This window comes from Porites lutea, chromosome 3 (assembly GCF_958299795.1).
Source record: "Porites lutea chromosome 3, jaPorLute2.1, whole genome shotgun sequence".
NCBI classification, from domain to species: Eukaryota; Metazoa; Cnidaria; class Anthozoa; order Scleractinia; family Poritidae; genus Porites; species Porites lutea.
Window position 1 is genome coordinate 5,325,395 of NC_133203.1, and position 22,381 is coordinate 5,347,775.

The window sequence follows — 22,381 nt, forward strand, 5'->3', positions numbered from 1 at the left end:
ATGACTAGGAATGACTAGGGATGACTGGGATGACTAGGGATGACTAGGGATGACTAGGGGTGACTAGGGATGACTGGGATGACTAAAGATGACTAGGAATGACTAGGATGACTAGGGATGACTAGGGATAACTAGACATCCCTAAGGATGACTGGGATGACTAGGGATGACTAGGGATGACTAGGGATGACTGGGATGACTAGGGATGACTAGGGATGACTGGGATGACTAGGGATGCCTTGTAATAACTGGGATGACTAAACATGACTAGGGATTACTAAAGATGACTGGGATGACTGCGATGACTAGCGATGACGGGGATTACTGGGGATGACTAATGTGACTAGGGATGACTGGGATGACTAAAGATGACTAGGGATGACTGGGATGACTATGGATGACTAGGGATAACTAGAGATGCCTAAGGATGACTGGGATGACTAGGGATGACTAGGGATGACTAGGGATGAATAGGGATGACTGGGATGACTTGGGATGACTAGCGATGGCTGCGATGACTAGGGATGACTAGGGATGACTAAAGATGACTGGGGATGACTAGGGATGACAAGGGATGACTAGGGATCACTTGGATGACTAGGGATGAATTCGGATGACTAGGGATGACTGGGCTGACTAGGGATGACTGGGATGACTTGGGATGACTAGGGTTGACTAGGGATGACTGGGATGACTAAAGATGACAAGGGACGACTAAGGATAACTGGGATGAGTAGGCAAGACTAGGGATTACTAGGTATTCCTTACATGACTAGGGATGACTAAGGAGGACTAATCATGACTTGGGATGACTTGGGACGACAGGAGATGACTAGGGATGACTGGGATGACTAAGGATAACTAGGAATGACTAGCTATGACTAGGGATGACTGGAATGTTAAGGGATGACAAGGGATACCTTAGGATAACTGGGATGAGTAGGGATGAGTAGGGATGAATGGGATGACTAGGTATGACTAGGGATGACTTGGATGACTAGGTATGACTAGGGATGAGTAGGGATTACAAGGGATGACTGGGATGACTAGGGATGACTAGGAATGACTGGGAAGACTGGGATGACTTGGGATGACTAGGGATGACCAGAGATGACTAGGGATGACTAGAGGTGACTAGGGATGACTAGGGATGACTAGAGGTGACTAGGGATGACTAGGGATGACGGGGATGACTTGGGATGACTAGGGATGACTTTGATGACTAGGGATGACTAGGGATGAGTAGGGATGACTAGGAATGACTCGAATGACTAGTGATGACTAGGGATGATTAGCGATGACTAGGATGACTTGAGATGACTAGGAATGACTAGGGATGACTGGGATGACTAGGGATGACTAGGGATGACTAGGGATGACTAGGGTTGACTAGGGATGACTGGGATGACTAAAGATGACTAGGAATGACTAGGATGACTAGGGATGACTAGGGATAACTAGACATGCCTAAGGATGACTGGGATGACTAGGGATGACTAGGGATGACTAGGGATGACTGGGATGACTAGGGATGACTAGGGATGACTGGGATGACTAGGGATGCCTCGTAATAACTGGAATGACTAAACATGACTACGGATTACTAAAGATGACTGGGATGACTAGCGATTACGGGGATTACTGGGGATGACTAATGTGACTAGGGATGACTGGGATGACTAAAGATGACTAGGGATTACTGGGATGAGTATGGATGACTAGGGATAACTAGAGATGCCTAAGGATGACTGGGATGACTAGGGATGACAAGGGATGACTAGGGATGACTAGCGATGACTGGGATGATTAAGATCACTAGGAATGACAAGGGATGACTAGGGATGACTGGGATGACTACGGATGACTAGGGATGACTGGGATGACTTAAGATGACTAGGGATGACTGGGATGACTAGGGATGACTAGGAATGACGGGGATGACTTGGAAGGACTAGGAATGACTTTTAAGACTAAAGATGACTAGGGATAAGTAGGGATGACTAGGGATGACTGGAATGACAAGGGATGACTAGGGATGACTGGGATGACTAGGAATGACTAGCAATGACTGGGATGACTAAAAATGACTAGGGATTACTATGGATGACTGGGATGACTAGGGATGACTAGGGATGACTAGGGATGACTAGGGATGACTGGGATGATTTGGAATTACTAGGGATGACTGGGATGACTAGGGATGACTAGGGATGACTAGGGATGCCTGGGAGGAGTAGGGATGAATTCGGATGAGTGGGGATGATTGGGATGACTAGGGATGACTAGGGATGACTAAGAATGACTGGGACGACTAGGGATGACTACGGATGACTAGCGATGACTGGGAAGATTTGGGATGACTAGGGATGACTGGGATGACTAGGGATGACTAGGGATGACTAAAGATGACTAGGGAAGAATAGGGAGGACTAACATCACTACGGATGACTAAGCATGAATAGGGACGACTGGGATGACTAGGGATGACTAGGGATGACTAGGGATGACAGGGATAACTAGGGATGACTAGGGATGACTAGGGATGACTGGGATGACTTGGGATGACTGGGGATGGCTGCGATGACTAGGGATGACTAGGGATGACTAAAGATGACTGGGGATGACTAGGGATGCCAAGGACGACTAGGGATCACTAAGGATGACTAGGGATGACTGGGATGACTAGGGATGACTGGGATGACTAGGGATGACAAGGGATGACTAGGGATGAATTCGGATTACTAGGGATGACTGGGCTGACTAGGGATGACTGGGATGACTTGGGATGACTAGAGTTGACTAGGGATGACTGGGATGACTAAAGATGACAAGGGACGACTAAAGATAACTGGGATGAGTAGGCAAGACTAGGGATGACTAGGTATGCCTGACATGACTAGGGATGACTAAGGACGACTAATCATGACTTGGGATGACTTGGGACGACAGGAGATGACTAGGGATGACTGGGATGACTAAGGATAACTAGGAATGACTAGCTATGACTAGGGATGACTGGAATGTTAAGGGATGACAACGGATACCTTAGGATAACTGGGATGAGTAGGGATGAGTAGGGATGACTGGGATGACTAGGGATGACTAGGGATGACTTGGATGACTAGGGATGAGTAGGGATTACAAGGGATAACTGGGATGACTAGGGATGACTAGGAATGACTGGGAAGACTGGGATGACTTGGGATGACTAGGGATGACTAGGGATGACTAGGGATGACTAGAGGTGACTAGGGATGACTAGGGATGACTAGAGGTGACTAGGGATGACTAGGGATGACGGGGATGACTTGGGATGACTAGGGATGACTTTGATGACTAGGGATGACTAGGGATGAGTAGGGATGACTAGGAATGACTCGAATGACTAGTGATGACTAGGGATGATTAGCGATGACTGGGATGACTTGAGATGACTAGGAATGAGTAGGGATGACTGGGATGACTAGGGATGACTAGGGATGACTGGGATGACTAAAGATGACTAGGAATGACTAGGATGACTAGGGATAACTAGACATGCCTAAGGATGACTGGGATGACTAGGGATGACTAGGGATGACTAGGGATGACTGGGATGACTAGGGATGACTGGGATGACTAGGGATGCCTTGTAATAACTGGGATGACTAAACATGACTAGGGATTACTAAAGATGACTGGGATGACTGCGATGACTAGCGATGACGGGGATTACTGGGGATGACTAATGTGACTAGGGATGACTTGGATGACTAAACATGACTAGGGATGACTGGGATGACTATGGATGACTAGGGATAACTAGAGATGCCTAAGGATGACTGGGATGACTAGGGATGACTAGGGATGACTAGGGTTGACTAGGGATGACTGGGATGACTTGGGATGACTGGGGATGGCTGCGATGACTAGGGATGACTAGGGATGACTAAAGATGACTGGGGATGACTACGGATGCCAAGGACGACTAGGGATGACTAGGGATGACTAGGGATGACTGGGATGACTAGGGATGACAAGGGATGACTAGGGATCACTTGGATGACTAGGGATGAATTCGGATGACTAGGGATGACTGGGCTGACTAGGGATGACTGGGATGACTTGGGATGACTAGGGTTGACTAGGGATGACTGGGATGACTAAAGATGACAAGGGACGACTAAGGAGAACTGGGATGAGTAGGCAAGACTAGGGATTACAAGGTATTCCTGACATGACTAGGGATGACTAAGGAGGACTAATCATGACTTGGGATGACTTGGGACGACAGGAGATGACTAGGGATGACTGGGATGACTAAGGATAACTAGGAATGACTAGCTATGACTAGGGATGACTGGAATGTTAAGAGATGACAAGGGATACCTTACGATAACTGGGATGAGTAGGGATGACTAGGGATGACTAGGGATGACTTGGATGACTAGGTATGACTAGGGATGAGTAGGGATTACAGGGGATGACTGGGATGACTGGGATGACTAGGGATGACTAGGAATGACTGGGAAGACTGGGATGACTTGGGATGACTAGGGATGACCAGGGATGACTAGGGATGACTAGAGGTGACTAGGGATGACTAGGGATGACTAGAGGTGACTAGGGATGACTAGGGATGACGGGGATGACTTGGGATGACTAGGGATGACTTTGATGACTAGGGATGACTAGGGATGAGTAGGGATGACTAGGAATGACTCGAATGACTAGTGATGACTAGGGATGATTAGCGATGACTGGGATGACTTGAGATGACTAGGAATGACTAGGGATGACTGGGATGACTAGGGATGACTAGGGATGACTAGGGATGACTAGGGTTGACTAGGGATGACTGGGATGACTAAAGATGACTAGGAATGACTAGGATGACTAGGAATGACTAGGGATAACTAGACATGCCTAAGGATGACTGGGATGACTAGGGATGGCTAGGGATGACTGGGATGACTTGGGATGACTAGGGATGACTAGGATGACTAGAGATGAGTAAATATAACTGGGGATAACTAGGGATGATAAGGATGACTAGAGATGACTAGCGATGACTAGGGATGACTGGGATGACTAGGGATGACTAGGGATGACTAGGGATGACTTGGATGACTAGGGATAAATTCGGATTACTAGGGATGACTGGGCTGACTAGGGATGACTGGGATGACTTGGGATGACAGGAGATGACTAGGGATGACTGGGATGACTAAGGATAACTAGGAATGACTAGCTATGACTAGGGATGACTGGAAAGTTAAGGGATGACAAGGGATACCTTAGAATAACTGGGATGAGTAGGGATGACTAGGGATGAATGGGATGACTAGGGATGACTAGGGATGACTTGGATGACTAGGTATGACTAGGGATGAGTAGGGATTACAAGGGATGACTGGGATGACTAGGGATAACTAGGAATGACTGGGAAGCCTGGGATGACTTGGGATGACTAGGGATAACCAGGGATGACGAGGGATGACTAGAGGTGACTAGGGATGACTAGGGATGACGGGGATGACTTGGGATGACTAGGGATGACTTTGATGACTAGAGATGACTAGGGATGAGTAGGGATGATTAGGAATGACTCGAATGACTAGTGATGACTAGGGATGATTAGCGATGACTGGGATGACTTGGGATGACTAGGAATGACTAGGGATGACTGGGATGACTAGGGATGACTAGGGATGACTAGGGATGACTAGGGGTGACTAGGGATGACTGGGATGACTAAAGATGACTAGGAATGACTAGGATGACTAGGGATGACTAGGGATAACTAGACATCCCTAAGGATGACTGGGATGACTAGGGATGACTAGGGATGACTAGGGATGACTGGGATGACTAGGGATGACTAGGGATGACTGGGATGACTAGGGATGCCTTGTAATAACTGGGATGACTAAACATGACTAGGGATTACTAAAGATGACTGGGATGACTGCGATGACTAGCGATGACGGGGATTACTGGGGATGACTAATGTGACTAGGGATGACTGGGATGACTAAAGATGACTAGGGATGACTGGGATGACTATGGATGACTAGGGATAACTAGAGATGCCTAAGGATGACTGGGATGACTAGGGATGACTAGGGATGACTAGGGATGACTAGCGATGGCTGGGATAACTAAAAATGACTACGGATTACTAGGGATGACTAGAGATGACTGGGATGACTAAAGATGACTAAAGATGCCTAGGGATGACTGGGATGACTAGGAGTGACTATGGATGACTGGGATGACTACGGATGACTTCCAATAACAGAGATAACTAAAGACGACTAGGGATTACTAGCGAAGACTGGGATGACTAGGGATGACTAGGGACGACGAAGAATGACTGGGATCACTAGGGATGACTAGCGATGACTGGGATGATTTGGGATGACTAGGGATGACTGGGATGACTAGGGATGACTAGGGATGACTGGGATGAATTCGGATAAGTAGGGATGACTGGGATGACTAGGGATGACTAGGTATGACTGGGATGACTAGGGATGACTAAGAATGGCTGGGATGACTAGGGATGACTAGGGATGACTAGGATGACTGGGATGATTTGGGATGACTAGGGATAACTGGGATGACTAGGGATTACTAGGGATGACTAGGGATGACTAAGATCACAAGGGATGACTAAGGATGACTAGGGATGACTGGGATGACTAGTGATGACTAGGGATGAGTAGGGATTACTAGGGATGACTGGGATGACTAGGGATGACTAGGGATGACTGGGATCACTAGGTATGGCTAGGGATGACCAGGGATTACTAGTCATGACTAGGGGTGACTAGGGATGACTAGGGATGACGGGGATGACTTGGGAGGACTAGGGATGACTTTTAAGACTAAAGATGACTAGGGATAAGTAGGGATGACTAGAGATGACTGGAATGACAAGGGATGACTAGGGATGACTTGGATGACTAGGAATGACTAGCAATGACTGGGATGACTAAAAATGACTAGGGATTACTAGGGATGACAGGGATGACTAGGGATGACTAGGGATGACTAGGGATGACTAGGGATGACTGGGATGATTTGGGATTACTAGGGATGACTGGGATGACTAGGGATGACTAGGGATGACTAGGGATGCCTGGGATGAGTAGGGATGAATTCGGATGAGTAGGGATGACTGGGATGACTAGGGATGACTAGGGATGACTAAGAATGATTGGGACGACGAGGGATGACTACGGATGACTAGCGATGACTGGGAAGATTTGGGATGACTAGGGATGACTGGGATGACTAGGGATGACTAGGGATGACTAAAGATTACTAGGGATGACTAGGGATGACTAAGATCACTAGGGATGACTAGGGTTGACAAGGGATGACTCCGATGACTAGGGATAACTAGGGATGACTACGGATGACTGGGATGACTTGGGATGACTAGGGATGACTAAAGATAACTGGGGATGACTAGGTATGACAAGAATGACTAGGTATGACTAGAGATGCCTAGGGATGATTGGGATGACTGGAGATGACTAGGGATGACTGGGATGACTAGGGATGACCAGGGATTACTAGGAATGACTGGGATGATTAGAGATGACTAGGGATGACTGGGATGACTAGGGATGACTAGGGATGACTAAAGATGACTAGGGATGACTAGCGATGATTAAGATCACTAGGAATGACTAGGGATGACTAGGGATGACTGGGATGACTAGGGATGACTAGGGATGACTAGGGATGACTGGGATGACTAGGGATGACTAGGAATGACGGGGATGACTTGGGAGGACTAGGGATGACTTTTAAGACTAAAGATGACTAGGGATAAGTAGGGATGACTAGGGATGACTGAAATGACAAGGGATGACTAGGGATGACTGGGATGACTAGGAATGACTAGCAATGACTGGGATGACTAAAAATGACTAGGGATTACTAGGGATGACTGGGATGACTAGGGATGACTAGGGATGACTAGGGATGACTAGGGATGACTGGGATGACTAGAGTTGACTAGGGATGACTGGGATGACTAAAGATGACAAGGGACGACTAAAGATAACTGGGATAAGTAGGCAAGACTAGGGATGACTAGGTATGCCTGACATGACTAGGGATGACTAAGGAGGACTAATCATGACTTGGGATGACTTGGGACGACAGGAGATGACTAGGGATGACTGGGATGACTAAGGATAACTAGGAATGACTAGCTATGACTAGGGATGACTGGAATGTTAAGGGATGACAAGGGATACCTTAGGATAACTGGGATGAGTAGGGATGACTAGGGATGACTGGGATGACTAGGGATGACTAGGGATGACTTGGATGACTAGGTATGACTAGGAATGAGTAGGGATTACAAGGGATGACTGGGATGACTAGGGATGACTAGGAATGACTGGAAAGACTGGGATGACTTGGGATGACTAGGGATAACCAGGGATGACGAGGGATGACTAGAGGTGACTAGGGATGACTAGGGATGACGGGGATGACTTGGGATGACTAGGGATGACTTTGATGACAAGGGATGACTAGGGATGAGTAGGGATGATTAGGAATGACTCGAATGACTAGTGATGACTAGGGATGATTAGCGATGACTGAGATGACTTGGGATGACTAGGAATGACTAGGGATGACTGGGATGACTAGGAATGACTAGGGATGACTAGGGATGACTAGGGGTGACTAGGGATGACTGGGATGACTAAAGATGACTAGGAATGACTAGGATGACTAGGGATGACTAGGGATAACTAGACATGCCTAAGGATGACTGGGATGACTAGGGATGACTATGGATGACTAGGGATGACTGGGATGACTAGGGATGACTAGGGATGACTGGGATGACTAGGGATGCCTTGTAATAACTGGGATGACTAAACATGACTAGGGATTACTAAAGATGACTGGGATGACTGCGATGACTAGCGATGACGGGGATTACTGGGGATGACTAATGTGACTAGGGATGACTGGGATGACTAAAGATGACTAGGGATGACTGGGATGACTATGGATGACTAGGGATAACTAGAGATGCCCAAGGATGACTGGGATGACTAGGGATGACTAGGGATGACTAGGGATAACTAGGGATGACTAAAGATGACTAGGGAAGAATAGGGAGGACTAAGATCACTAGGGATGACTAAGCATGACTAGGGACGACTGGGATGACTAGGGATGACTAGGGATGACTAGGGATGACAGTGATGACTAGGGATGACTAGGGATGACTAGGGATGACTGGGATGACTTGGGATGACTGGGGATGGCTGCGATGACTAGGGATGACTAGGGATGACTAAAGATGACTGGGGATGACTAGGGATGCCAAGGACGACTAGGGATGACTAAGGATGACTAGGGATGACTGGGATGACTAGGGATGACAAGGGATGACTAGGGATGACTTGCATGACTAGGGATGAATTCGGATTACTAGGGATGACTGGGCTGACTAGGGATGACTGGGATGACTTGGGATGACTAGAGTTGACTAGGGATGACTGGGATGAGTAAAGATGACAAGGGACGACTAAAGATAACTGGGATGAGTAGGCAAGGCTAGGGATGACTAGGTATGCCTGACATGACTAGGGATGACTAAGGAGGACTAATCATGACTTGGGATGACTTGGGACGACAGGAGATGACTAGGGATGACTGGGATGACTAAGGATAACTAGGAATGACTAGCTATGACTAGGGATGACTGGAATGTTAAGGGATGACAAGGGATACCTTAGGATAACTGGGATGAGCAGGGATGACTAGGGATGACTGGGATGACTAGGGATGACTAGGGATGACTTGGATGACTAGGTATGACTAGGGATGACTGGGATGACTAGAGTTGACTAGGGATGACTGGGATGACTAAAGATGACAAGGGACGACTAAAGATAACTGGGATAAGTAGGCAAGACTAGGGATGACTAGGTATGCCTGACATGACTAGGGATGACTAAGGAGGACTAATCATGACTTGGGATGACTTGGGACGACAGGAGATGACTAGGGATGACTGGGATGACTAAGGATAACTAGGAATGACTAGCTATGACTAGGGATGACTGGAATGTTAAGGGATGACAAGGGATACCTTAGGATAACTGGGATGAGTAGGGATGACTAGGGATGACTGGGATGACTAGGGATGACTAGGGATGACTTGGATGACTAGGTATGACTAGGAATGAGTAGGGATTACAAGGGATGACTGGGATGACTAGGGATGACTAGGAATGACTGGAAAGACTGGGATGACTTGGGATGACTAGGGATAACCAGGGATGACGAGGGATGACTAGAGGTGACTAGGGATGACTAGGGATGACGGGGATGACTTGGGATGACTAGGGATGACTTTGATGACAAGGGATGACTAGGGATGAGTAGGGATGATTAGGAATGACTCGAATGACTAGTGATGACTAGGGATGATTAGCGATGACTGAGATGACTTGGGATGACTAGGAATGACTAGGGATGACTGGGATGACTAGGAATGACTAGGGATGACTAGGGATGACTAGGGGTGACTAGGGATGACTGGGATGACTAAAGATGACTAGGAATGACTAGGATGACTAGGGATGACTAGGGATAACTAGACATGCCTAAGGATGACTGGGATGACTAGGGATGACTATGGATGACTAGGGATGACTGGGATGACTAGGGATGACTAGGGATGACTGGGATGACTAGGGATGCCTTGTAATAACTGGGATGACTAAACATGACTAGGGATTACTAAAGATGACTGCGATGACTGCGATGACTAGCGATGACGGGGATTACTGGGGATGACTAATGTGACTAGGGATGACTGGGATGACTAAAGATGACTAGGGATGACTGGGATGACTATGGATGACTAGGGATAACTAGAGATGCCCAAGGATGACTGGGATGACTAGGGATGACTAGGGATGACTAGGGATAACTAGGGATGACTAAAGATGACTAGGGAAGAATAGGGAGGACTAAGATCACTAGGGATGACTAAGCATGACTAGGGACGACTGGGATGACTAGGGATGACTAGGGATGACTAGGGATGACAGTGATGACTAGGGATGACTAGGGATGACTAGGGATGACTGGGATGACTTGGGATGACTGGGGATGGCTGCGATGACTAGGGATGACTAGGGATGACTAAAGATGACTGGGGATGACTAGGGATGCCAAGGACGACTAGGGATGACTAAGGATGACTAGGGATGACTGGGATGACTAGGGATGACAAGGGATGACTAGGGATGACTTGCATGACTACGGATGAATTCGGATTACTAGGGATGACTGGGCTGACTAGGGATGACTGGGATGACTTGGGATGACTAGAGTTGACTAGGGATGACTGGGATGAGTAAAGATGACAAGGGACGACTAAAGATAACTGGGATGAGTAGGCAAGGCTAGGGATGACTAGGTATGCCTGACATGACTAGGGATGACTAAGGAGGACTAATCATGACTTGGGATGACTTGGGACGACAGGAGATGACTAGGGATGACTGGGATGACTAAGGATAACTAGGAATGACTAGCTATGACTAGGGATGACTGGAATGTTAAGGGATGACAAGGGATACCTTAGGATAACTGGGATGAGCAGGGATGACTAGGGATGACTGGGATGACTAGGGATGACTAGGGATGACTTGGATGACTAGGTATGACTAGGGATGAGTAGGGATTACAAGGAATGACTGGGATGACTAGGGATGACTAGGAATGACTGGGAAGACTGGGATGACTTGGGATGACTAGGGATAACCAGGGATGACGAGGGATGACTAGAGGTGACTAGGGATGACTAGGGATGACGGGGATGACTTGGGATGACTAGGGATGACTTTAATGACTAGGGATGACTAGGGATGAGTAGGGATGATTAGGAATGACTCGAATGACTAGTGATGACTAGGGATGATTAGCGATGACTGGGATGACTTGGGATGACTAGGAATGACTAGGGATGACTGGGATGACTAGGGATGACTAGGGATGACTAGCGGTGACTAGGGATGACTGGGATGACTAAAGATGACTAGGAATGACTAGGATGACTAGGGATGACTAGGGATAACTAGACATCCCTAAGGATGACTGGGATGACTAGGGATGACTAGGGATGACTAGGGATGACTGGGATGACTAGGGATGACTAGGGATGACTGGGATGACTAGGGATGCCTTGTAATAACTGGGATGACTAAACATGACTAGGGATTACTAAAGATGACTGGGATGACTGCGATGACTAGCGATGACGGGGATTACTGGGGATGACTAATGTGACTAGGGATGACTGGGATGACTAAAGATGACTAGGGATGACTGGGATGACTATGGATGACTAGGGATAACTAGAGATGCCTAAGGATGACTGGGATGACTAGCGATGACTAGGGATGACTAGGGATGACTAGGGATGACTGGGATGACTTGGGATGACTGGGGATGGCTGCGATGACTAGGGATGACTAGGGATGACTAAAGATGACTGGGGATGACTAGGGATGACAAGGGATGACTAGGGATCACTTGGATGACTAGGGATGAATTCGGATGACTAGGGATGACTGGGCTGACTAGGGATGACTGGGATGACTTGGGATGACTAGGGTTGACTGGGATGACTAAAGATGACAAGGGACGACTAAGGATAACTGGGATGAGTAGGCAAGACTAGGGATTACTAGGTATTCCTTACATGACTAGGGATGACTAAGGAGGACTAATCATGACTTGGGATGACTTGGGACGACAGGAGATGACTAGGGATGACTGGGATGACTAAGGATAACTAGGAATGACTAGCTATGACTAGGGATGACTGGAATGTTAAGGGATGACAAGGGATACCTTACGATAACTGGGATGAGTAGGGATGAGTAGGGATGAATGGGATGACTAGGTATGACTAGGGATGACTTGGATGACTAGGTATGACTAGGGATGAGTAGGGATTACAAGGGATGACTGGGATGACTAGGGATGACTAGGAATGACTGGGAAGACTGGGATGACTTGGGATGACTAGGGATGACAAGGGATGACTAGGGATGACTAGAGGTGACTAGGGATGACTAGGGATGACTAGAGGTGACTAGGGATGACTAGGGATGACGGGGATGACTTGGGATGACTAGGGATGACTTTGATGACTAGGGATGACTAGGGATGAGTAGGGATGACTAGGAATGACTCGAATGACTAGTGATGACTAGGGATGATTAGCGATGACTAGGATGACTTGAGATGACTAGGAATGACTAGGGATGACTGGGATGACTAGGGATGACTAGGGATGACTAGGGATGACTAGGGTTGACTAGGGATGACTGGGATGACTAAAGATGACTAGGAATGACTAGGATGACTAGGGATGACTAGGGATAACTAGACATGCCTAAGGATGACTGGGATGACTAGGGATGATTAGGGATGACTAGGGATGACTGGGATGACTAGGGATGACTAGGGATGACTGGGATGACTAGGGATGCCTCGTAATAACTGGAATGACTAAACATGACTAGGGATTACTAAAGATGACTGGGATGACTAGCGATTACGGGGATTACTGGGGATGACTAATGTGACTAGGGATGACTGGGATGACTAAAGATGACTAGGGATTACTAAGATGACTATGGATGACTAGGGAAAACTAGAGATGCCTAAGGATGACTGGGATGACTAGGGATGACAAGGGATGACTAGGGATGACTAGCGATGACTGGGATGATTAAGATCACTAGGAATGACAAGGGATGACTAGGGATGACTGGGATGACTAGGGATGACTAGGGATGACTAGGGATGACTGGGATGACTTAAGATGACTAGGGATGACTGGGATGACTAGGGATGACTAGGAATGACGGGGATGACTTGGGAGGACTAGGAATGACTTTTAAGACTAAAGATGACTAGGGATAAGTAGGGATGACTAGGGATGACTGGAATGACAAGGGATGACTAGGGATGACTGGGATGACTAGGAATGACTAGCAATGACTGGGATGACTAAAAATGACTAGGGATTACTAGGGATGACTGGGATGACTAGGGATGACTAGGGATGACTAGGGATGACTAGGGATGACTGGGATGATTTGGAATTACTAGGGATGACTGGGATGACTAGGGATGACTAGCGATGACTAGGGATGCCTGGGAGGAGTAGGGATGAATTCGGATGAGTGGGGATGACTGGGATGACTAGGGATGACAAGGGATGACTAAGAATGACTGGGACGACTAGGGATGACTACGGATGACTAGCGATGACTGGGAAGATTTGGGATGACTAGGGATGACTGGGATGACTAGGGATGACTAGGGATGACTAAAGATGACTAGGGAAGAATAGGGAGGACTAACATCACTAGGGATGACTAAGCATGAATAGGGACGACTGGGATGACTAGGGATGACTAGGGATGACTAGGGATGACAGGGATAACTAGGGATGACTAGGGATGACTAGGGATGACTGGGATGACTTGGGATGACTGGGGATGGCTGCGATGACTAGGGATGACTAGGGATGACTAAAGATGACTGGGGATGACTAGGGATGCCAAGGACGACTAGGGATCACTAAGGATGACTAGGGATGACTGGGATGACTAGGGATGACAAGGGATGACTAGGGATGACTTGGATGACTAGGGATGAATTCGGATTACTAGGGATGACTGGGCTGACTAGGGATGACTGGGATGACTTGGGATGACTAGAGTTGACTAGGGATGACTGGGATGACTAAAGATGACAAGGGACGACTAAAGATAACTGGGATGAGTAGGCAAGACTAGGGATGACTAGGTATGCCTGAAATGACTAGGGATGACTAAGGAGGACTAATCATGACTTGGGATGACTTGGGACGACAGGAGATGACTAGGGATGACTGGGATGACTAAGGATAACTAGGAATGACTAGCTATGACTAGGGATGACTGGAATGTTAAGGGATGACAACGGATACCTTAGGATAACTGGGATGAGTAGGGATGAGTAGGGATGACTGGGATGACTAGGGATGACTAGGGATGACTTGGATGACTAGGGATGAGTAGGGATTACAAGGGATAACTGGGATGACTAGGGATGACTAGGAATGACTGGGAAGACTGGGATGACTTGGGATGACTAGGGATGACTAGGGATGACTAGGGATGACTAGAGGTGACTAGGGATGACTAGGGATGACTAGAGGTGACTAGGGATGACTAGGGATGACTAGGGATGACGGGGATGACTTGGGATGACTAGGGATGACTTTGATGACTAGGGATGACTAGGGATGAGTAGGGATTACAGGGGATGACTGGGATGACTGGGATGACTAGGGATGATTAGCGATGACTGGGATGACTTGAGATGACTAGGAATGACTAGGGATGACTGGGATGACTAGGGATGACTAGGGATGACTAGGGATGACTAGGGTTGACTAGGGATGACTGGGATGACTAAAGATGACTAGGAATGACTAGGATGACTAGGAATGACTAGGGATAACTAGACATGCCTAAGGATGACTGGGATGACTAGGGATGACTGGGATGACTTGGGATGACTAGGGTTGACTAGGGATGACTGGGATGACTAAAGATGACAAGGGACGACTAAGGAGAACTGGGATGAGTAGGCAAGACTAGGGATTACAAGGTATTCCTGACATGACTAGGGATGACTAAGGAGGACTAATCATGACTTGGGATGACTTGGGACGACAGGAGATGACTAGGGATGACTGGGATGACTAAGGATAACTAGGAATGACTAGCTATGACTAGGGATGACTGGAATGTTAAGAGATGACAAGGGATACCTTACGATAACTGGGATGAGTAGGGATGACTAGGGATGACTAGGGATGACTTGGATGACTAGGTATGACTAGGGATGAGTAGGGATTACAGGGGATGACTGGGATGACTGGGATGACTAGGGATGACTAGGAATGACTGGGAAGACTGGGATGACTTGGGATGACTAGGGATGACCAGGGATGACTAGGGATGACTAGAGGTGACTAGGGATGACTAGGGATGACTAGAGGTTACTAGGGATGACTAGGGATGACGGGGATGACTTGGGATGACTAGGGATGACTTTGATGACTAGGGATGACTAGGGATGAGTAGGGATGACTAGGAATGACTCGAATGACTAGTGATGATTAGCGATGACTAGGATGACTTGAGATGACTAGGAATGACTAGGGATGACTGGGATGACTAGGGATGACTAGGGATGACTAGGGATGACTAGGGTTGACTAGGGATGACTGGGATGACTAAAGATGACTAGGAATGACTAGGGATGACTGGGATGACTAGGGATGACTAGGGATGACTAGGGATGACTAGGGTTGACTAGGGATGACTGGGATGACTAAAGATGACTAGGAATTACTAGGATGACTAGGAATGACTAGGGATAACTAGACATGCCTAAGGATGACTGGGATGACTAGGGATGACTAGGGATGACTAGGGATGACTGGGATGACTAGGGATGCCTTGTAATAACTGGGACGACTAAACATGACTAGGGATTACTAAAGATGACTGGGATGACTAGCGAAGACGGGGATTACTGGGGATGACTAATGTGACTAGGGATGACTGGGATGACTAAAGATGACTAGGGATTACTGGGATGACTATGGATGACTAGGGATAACTAGAGATGCCTAAGGATGACTGGGATGACTAGGGATGACTAGGGATGACTAGCGATGACTGGGATAACTAAAAATGACTACGGATTACTAGGGATGACTGGGATGACTAGGGATGACTAGGGATGACTACAGATGACTGGGATGACTAAAGATGACTAAAGATGCCTAGGGATGACTGGGATGACTAGGAATGACTACGGATGACTGGGATGACTACGGATGACTTCCAATAACTGGGATAACTAAAGACGACTAGGGATTACTAGCGATGACTGGGATGACTAGGGATGACTAGGGACGACTAAGAATGACTGGAATGACTAGGATGACTAGCGATGACTGGGATGATTAAGATCACTAGGAATGACAAGGGATGACTAGGGATGACTGGGATGACTAGGGATGACTAGGGATGACTAGGGATGACTGGGATGACTTAAGATGACTAGGGATGACTGGGATGACTAGGGATGACTAGGAATGACGGGGATGACTTGGGAGGACTAGGGATGACTTTTAAGACTAAAGATGACTAGGGATAAGTAGGGATGACTAGGGATGACTGGAATGACAAGGGATGACTAGGGATGACTGGGATGACTAGGAATGACTAGCAATGACTGGGATGACTAAAAATGACTAGGGATTACTAGGGATGACTGGGATGACTAGGGATGACTAGGGATGACTAGGGATGACTAGGGATGACTGGGATGATTTGGAATTACTAGGGATGACTGGGATGACTAGGGATGACTAGGGATGACTAGGGATGCCTGGGAGGAGTAGGGATGAATTCGGATGAGTAGGGATGACTGGGATGACTAGGGATGACTAGGGATGACTAAGAATGACTGGGACGACTAGGGATGACTACGGATGACTAGGGATGACTGGGAAGATTTGGGATGACTAGGGATGACTGGGATGACTAGGGATGACTAGGGATGACTAAAGATGACTAGGGAAGAGTAGGGAGGACTAAGATCACTAGGGATGACTAAGCATGACTAGGGACGACTGGGATGACTAGGGATGACTAGGGATGACTAGGGATGACAGGGATAACTAGGGATGACTAGGGATGACTAGGGATGACTGGGATGACTTGGGATGACTGGGGATGGCTGCGATGACTAGGGATGACTAGGGATGACTAAAGATGACTGGGGATGACTAGGGATGCCAAGGACGACTAGGGATCGCTAAGGATGACTAGGGATGACTGGGATGACTAGGGATGACAAGGGATGACTAGGGATGACTTGGATGACTAGGGATGAATTCGGATTACTAGGGATGACTGGGCTGACTAGGGATGACTGGGATGACTTGGGATGACTAGAGTTGACTAGGGATGACTGGGATGACTAAAGATGACAAGGGACGACTAAAGATAACTGGGATGAGTAGGCAAGACTAGGGATGACTAGGTATGCCTGACATGACTAGGGATGACTAAGGAGGACTAATCATGACTTGGGATGACTTGGGACGACAGGAGATGACTAGGGATGACTGGGATGACTAAGGATAACTAGGAATGACTAGCTATGACTAGGGATGACTAGAATGTTAAGGGATGGCAACGGATACCTTAGGATAACTGGGATGAGTAGGGATGACTAGGGATGACTGGGATGACTAGGGATGACTAGGGATGACTTGGATGACTAGGGATGAGTAGGGATTACAACGGATGACTGGGATGACTAGGGATGACTAGGAATGACTGGGAAGCCTGGGATGACTTGGGATGCCTACGGATAACCAGGGATGACGAGGGATGACTAGAGGTGACTAGGGATGACTAGGGATGACGGGGATGACTTGGGATGACTAGGGATGACTTTGATGACTAGGGATGACTAGGGATGAGTAGGGATGATTAGGAATGACTCGAATGACTAGTGATGACTAGGGATGATTAGCGATGACTGGGATGACTTGGGATGACTAGGAATGACTAGGGATGACTGGGATGACTAGGGATGACTAGGGATGACTAGGGATGACTAGGGGTGACTAGGGATGACTGGGATGACTAAAGATGACTAGGAATGACTAGGATGACTAGGGATGACTAGGGATAACTAGACATCCCTAAGGATGACTGGGATGACTAGGGATGACTAGGGATGACTAGGGATGACTGGGATGACTAGGGATGACTAGGGATGACTGGGATGACTAGGGATGCCTTGTAATAACTGGGATGACTAAACATGACTAGGGATTACTAAAGATGACTGGGATGACTGCGATGACTAGCGATGACGGGGATTACTGGGGATGACTAATGTGACTAGGGATGACTTGGATGACTAAACATGACTAGGGATGACTGGGATGACTATGGATGACTAGGGATAAGTAGAGATGCCTGAGGATGACTGGGATGACTAGGGATGACTAGGGATGACTAGGGATGACTACGGATGACTGGGGATGGCTGCGATGACTAGGGATGACTAGGGATGACTAAAGATGACTGGGGATGACTAGGGATGCCAAGGACGACTAGGGATGACTAGGGATGACTAGGGATGACTGGGATGACTAGGGATGACAAGGGATACCTAGGGATGAATTCGGATGACTAGGGATGACTGGGCTGACTAGGGATGACTGGGATGACTTGCGATGACTAGGGTTGACTAGGGATGACTGGGATGACTAAAGATGACAAGGGACGACTTAGGATAACTGGGATGAGTAGGCAAGACTAGGGATTACTAGGTATTCCTGACATGACTAGGGATGACTAAGGAGGACTTATCATGACTTGGGATGACTTGGGACGACAGGAGATGACTAGGGATGACTGGGATGACTAAGGATAACTACGAATGACTAGCTATGACTAGGGATGACTGGAATGTTAAGGGATGACAAGGGATACCTTACGATAAGGGGGATGAGTAGGGATGACTAGGGATGAATGGGATGACTAGGGATGACTAGGGATGACTTGGATGACTAGGTATGACTAGGGATGAGTAGGGATTACAAGGGATGACTGGAATGACTAGGGATGACTAGGAATGACTGGGAAGACTGGGATGACTTGGGATCACTAGGGATGACCAGGGATGACTAGGGATGACTAGAGGTGACTAGGGATGACTAGGGATGACAAGAGGTGACTAGGGATGACTAGGGATGACGGGGATGACTTGGGATGACTAAGGATGACTTTGATGACTAGGGATGACTAGGGATTAGTAGGGATGACTAGGAATGACTCGAATGACTAGTGATGACTAGGGATGATTAGCGATGACTGGGATGACTTGAGATGACTAGGAATGACTAGGGATGACTGGGATGACTAGGGATGACCAGGGATGACTAGGGGTGACTAGGGTTGACTAGGGATGACTGGGATAACTAAAGATGACTAGGAATGACTAGGATGACTAGGGATGACTAGGGATAACTAGACATGCCTAAGGATGACTGGGATGACTAGGGATGACTAGGGATGACTAGGGATGACTGGGATGACTAGGGATGACTAGGGATGACTGGGATGACTAGGGATGCCTTGTAATAACTGGGATGACTAAACATGACTAGGGATTACTAAAGATGACTTGGATGACTAGCGATGACGGGGATTACTGGGGATGACTAATGTGACTAGGGATGACTGGGATGACTAAAGATGACTAGGGATTACTGGGATGACTATGGATGACTAGGGATAACTAGAGATGCCTAAGGATGACTGGTATGACTAGGGATGACAAGGGATGACTAGGGATGACTAGCGATGACTGGGATAACTAAAAATAACTACGGATTACTAGGGATGAGTGGGATGACTAGGGATGACTAGGGATGACTAGAGATGACTGGGATGACTAAAGATGACTAAAGATGCCTAGGGATGACTGGGATGACTAGGAATGACTACGGATGACTGGGATGACTACGGATGACTTCCAATAACTGGGATAACTAAAGACGACTAGGGATTACTAGCGATGACTGGGATGACTAGAGATGACTAGGGACGACTAAGAATGACTGGGATGACTAGGGATGACTAGCGATGACTGGGATGATTAAGATCACTAGGAATGACTAGGGATGACTAGGGATGACTGGGATGACTAGGGATGACTAGGGATGACTAGAGATGACTGGGATGACTTAAGATGACTAGGGATGACTGGGATGACTAGGGATGACTAGGAATGTTGGGGATGACTTGGGAGGACTAGGGATGACTTTTAAGACTAAAGATGACTAGGGATAAGTAGGGATGACTAGGGATGACTGGAATGACAAGGGATGACTAGGGATGACTGGGATGACTAGGAATGACTAGCAATGACTGGGATGACTAAAAATGACTAGGGATTACTAGGGATGACTGGGATGACTAGGGATGACTAGGGATGACTAGGGATGACTAGGGATGACTGGGATGATTTGGAATTACTAGGGATGACTGGGATGACTAGGGATGACTAGGGATGACTAGGGATGCCTGGGAGGAGTAGGGATGAATTCGGATGAGTAGGGATGACTAGGGATGACTAAGAATGACTGGGACTACTAGGGATGACTACGGATGACTAGCGATGACTGGGAAGATTTGGGATGACTAGGGATGACTGGGATGACTAGGGATGACTAGGGATGACTAAAGATGACTAGGGAAGAATAGGGAGGACTAAGATCACTAAGGATGACTAAGCATGACTAGGGACGACTGGGATGACTAGGGATGACTAGGGATGACTAGGGATGACTAGGGATGACTGGGATGACTTGGGATGACTGGGGATGGCTGCGATGACTAGGGATGACTAGGGATGACTAAAGATGACTGGGGATGACTAGGGATGCCAACGACGACTAGGGATGACTAAGGATGACTAGGGATGACTGGGATGACTAGGGATGACAAGGGATGACTAGGGATGACTTGGATGACTAGGGATGAATTCGGATTACTAGGGATGACTGGGCTGACTAGGGATGACTGGGATGACTTGGGATGACTAGAGTTGACTAGGGATGACTGGGATGACTAAAGATGACAAGGGACGACTAAAGATAACTGGGATAAGTAGGCAAGACTAGGGATGACTAGGTATGCCTGACATGACTAGGGATGACTAAGGAGGACTAATCATGACATGGGATGACTTGGGACAACAGGAGATGACTAGGGATGACTGGGATGACTAAGGATAACTAGGAATGACTAGCTATGACTAGGGATGACTGGAATGTTAAGGGATGACAAGGGATACCTTAGGATAACTGGGATGAGTAGGGATGACTAGGGATGACTGGGATGACTAGGGATGAATAGGGATGACTTGGATGACTAGGTATGACTAGGGATGAGTAGGGATTACAAGGGATGACTGGGATGACTAGGGATGACTAGGAATGACTGGGAAGACTGGGATGACTTGGGATGACTAGGGATAACCAGGGATGACGAGGGATGACTAGAGGTGACTAGGGATGACTAGGGATGACGGGGATGCTTTTGATGACTAGGGATGACTTTGATGACTAGGGATGACTAGGGATGAGTAGGGATGATTAGGAATGACTCGAATGACTAGTGATGACTAGGGATGATTAGCGATGACTGGGATGACTTGGGATGACTAGGAA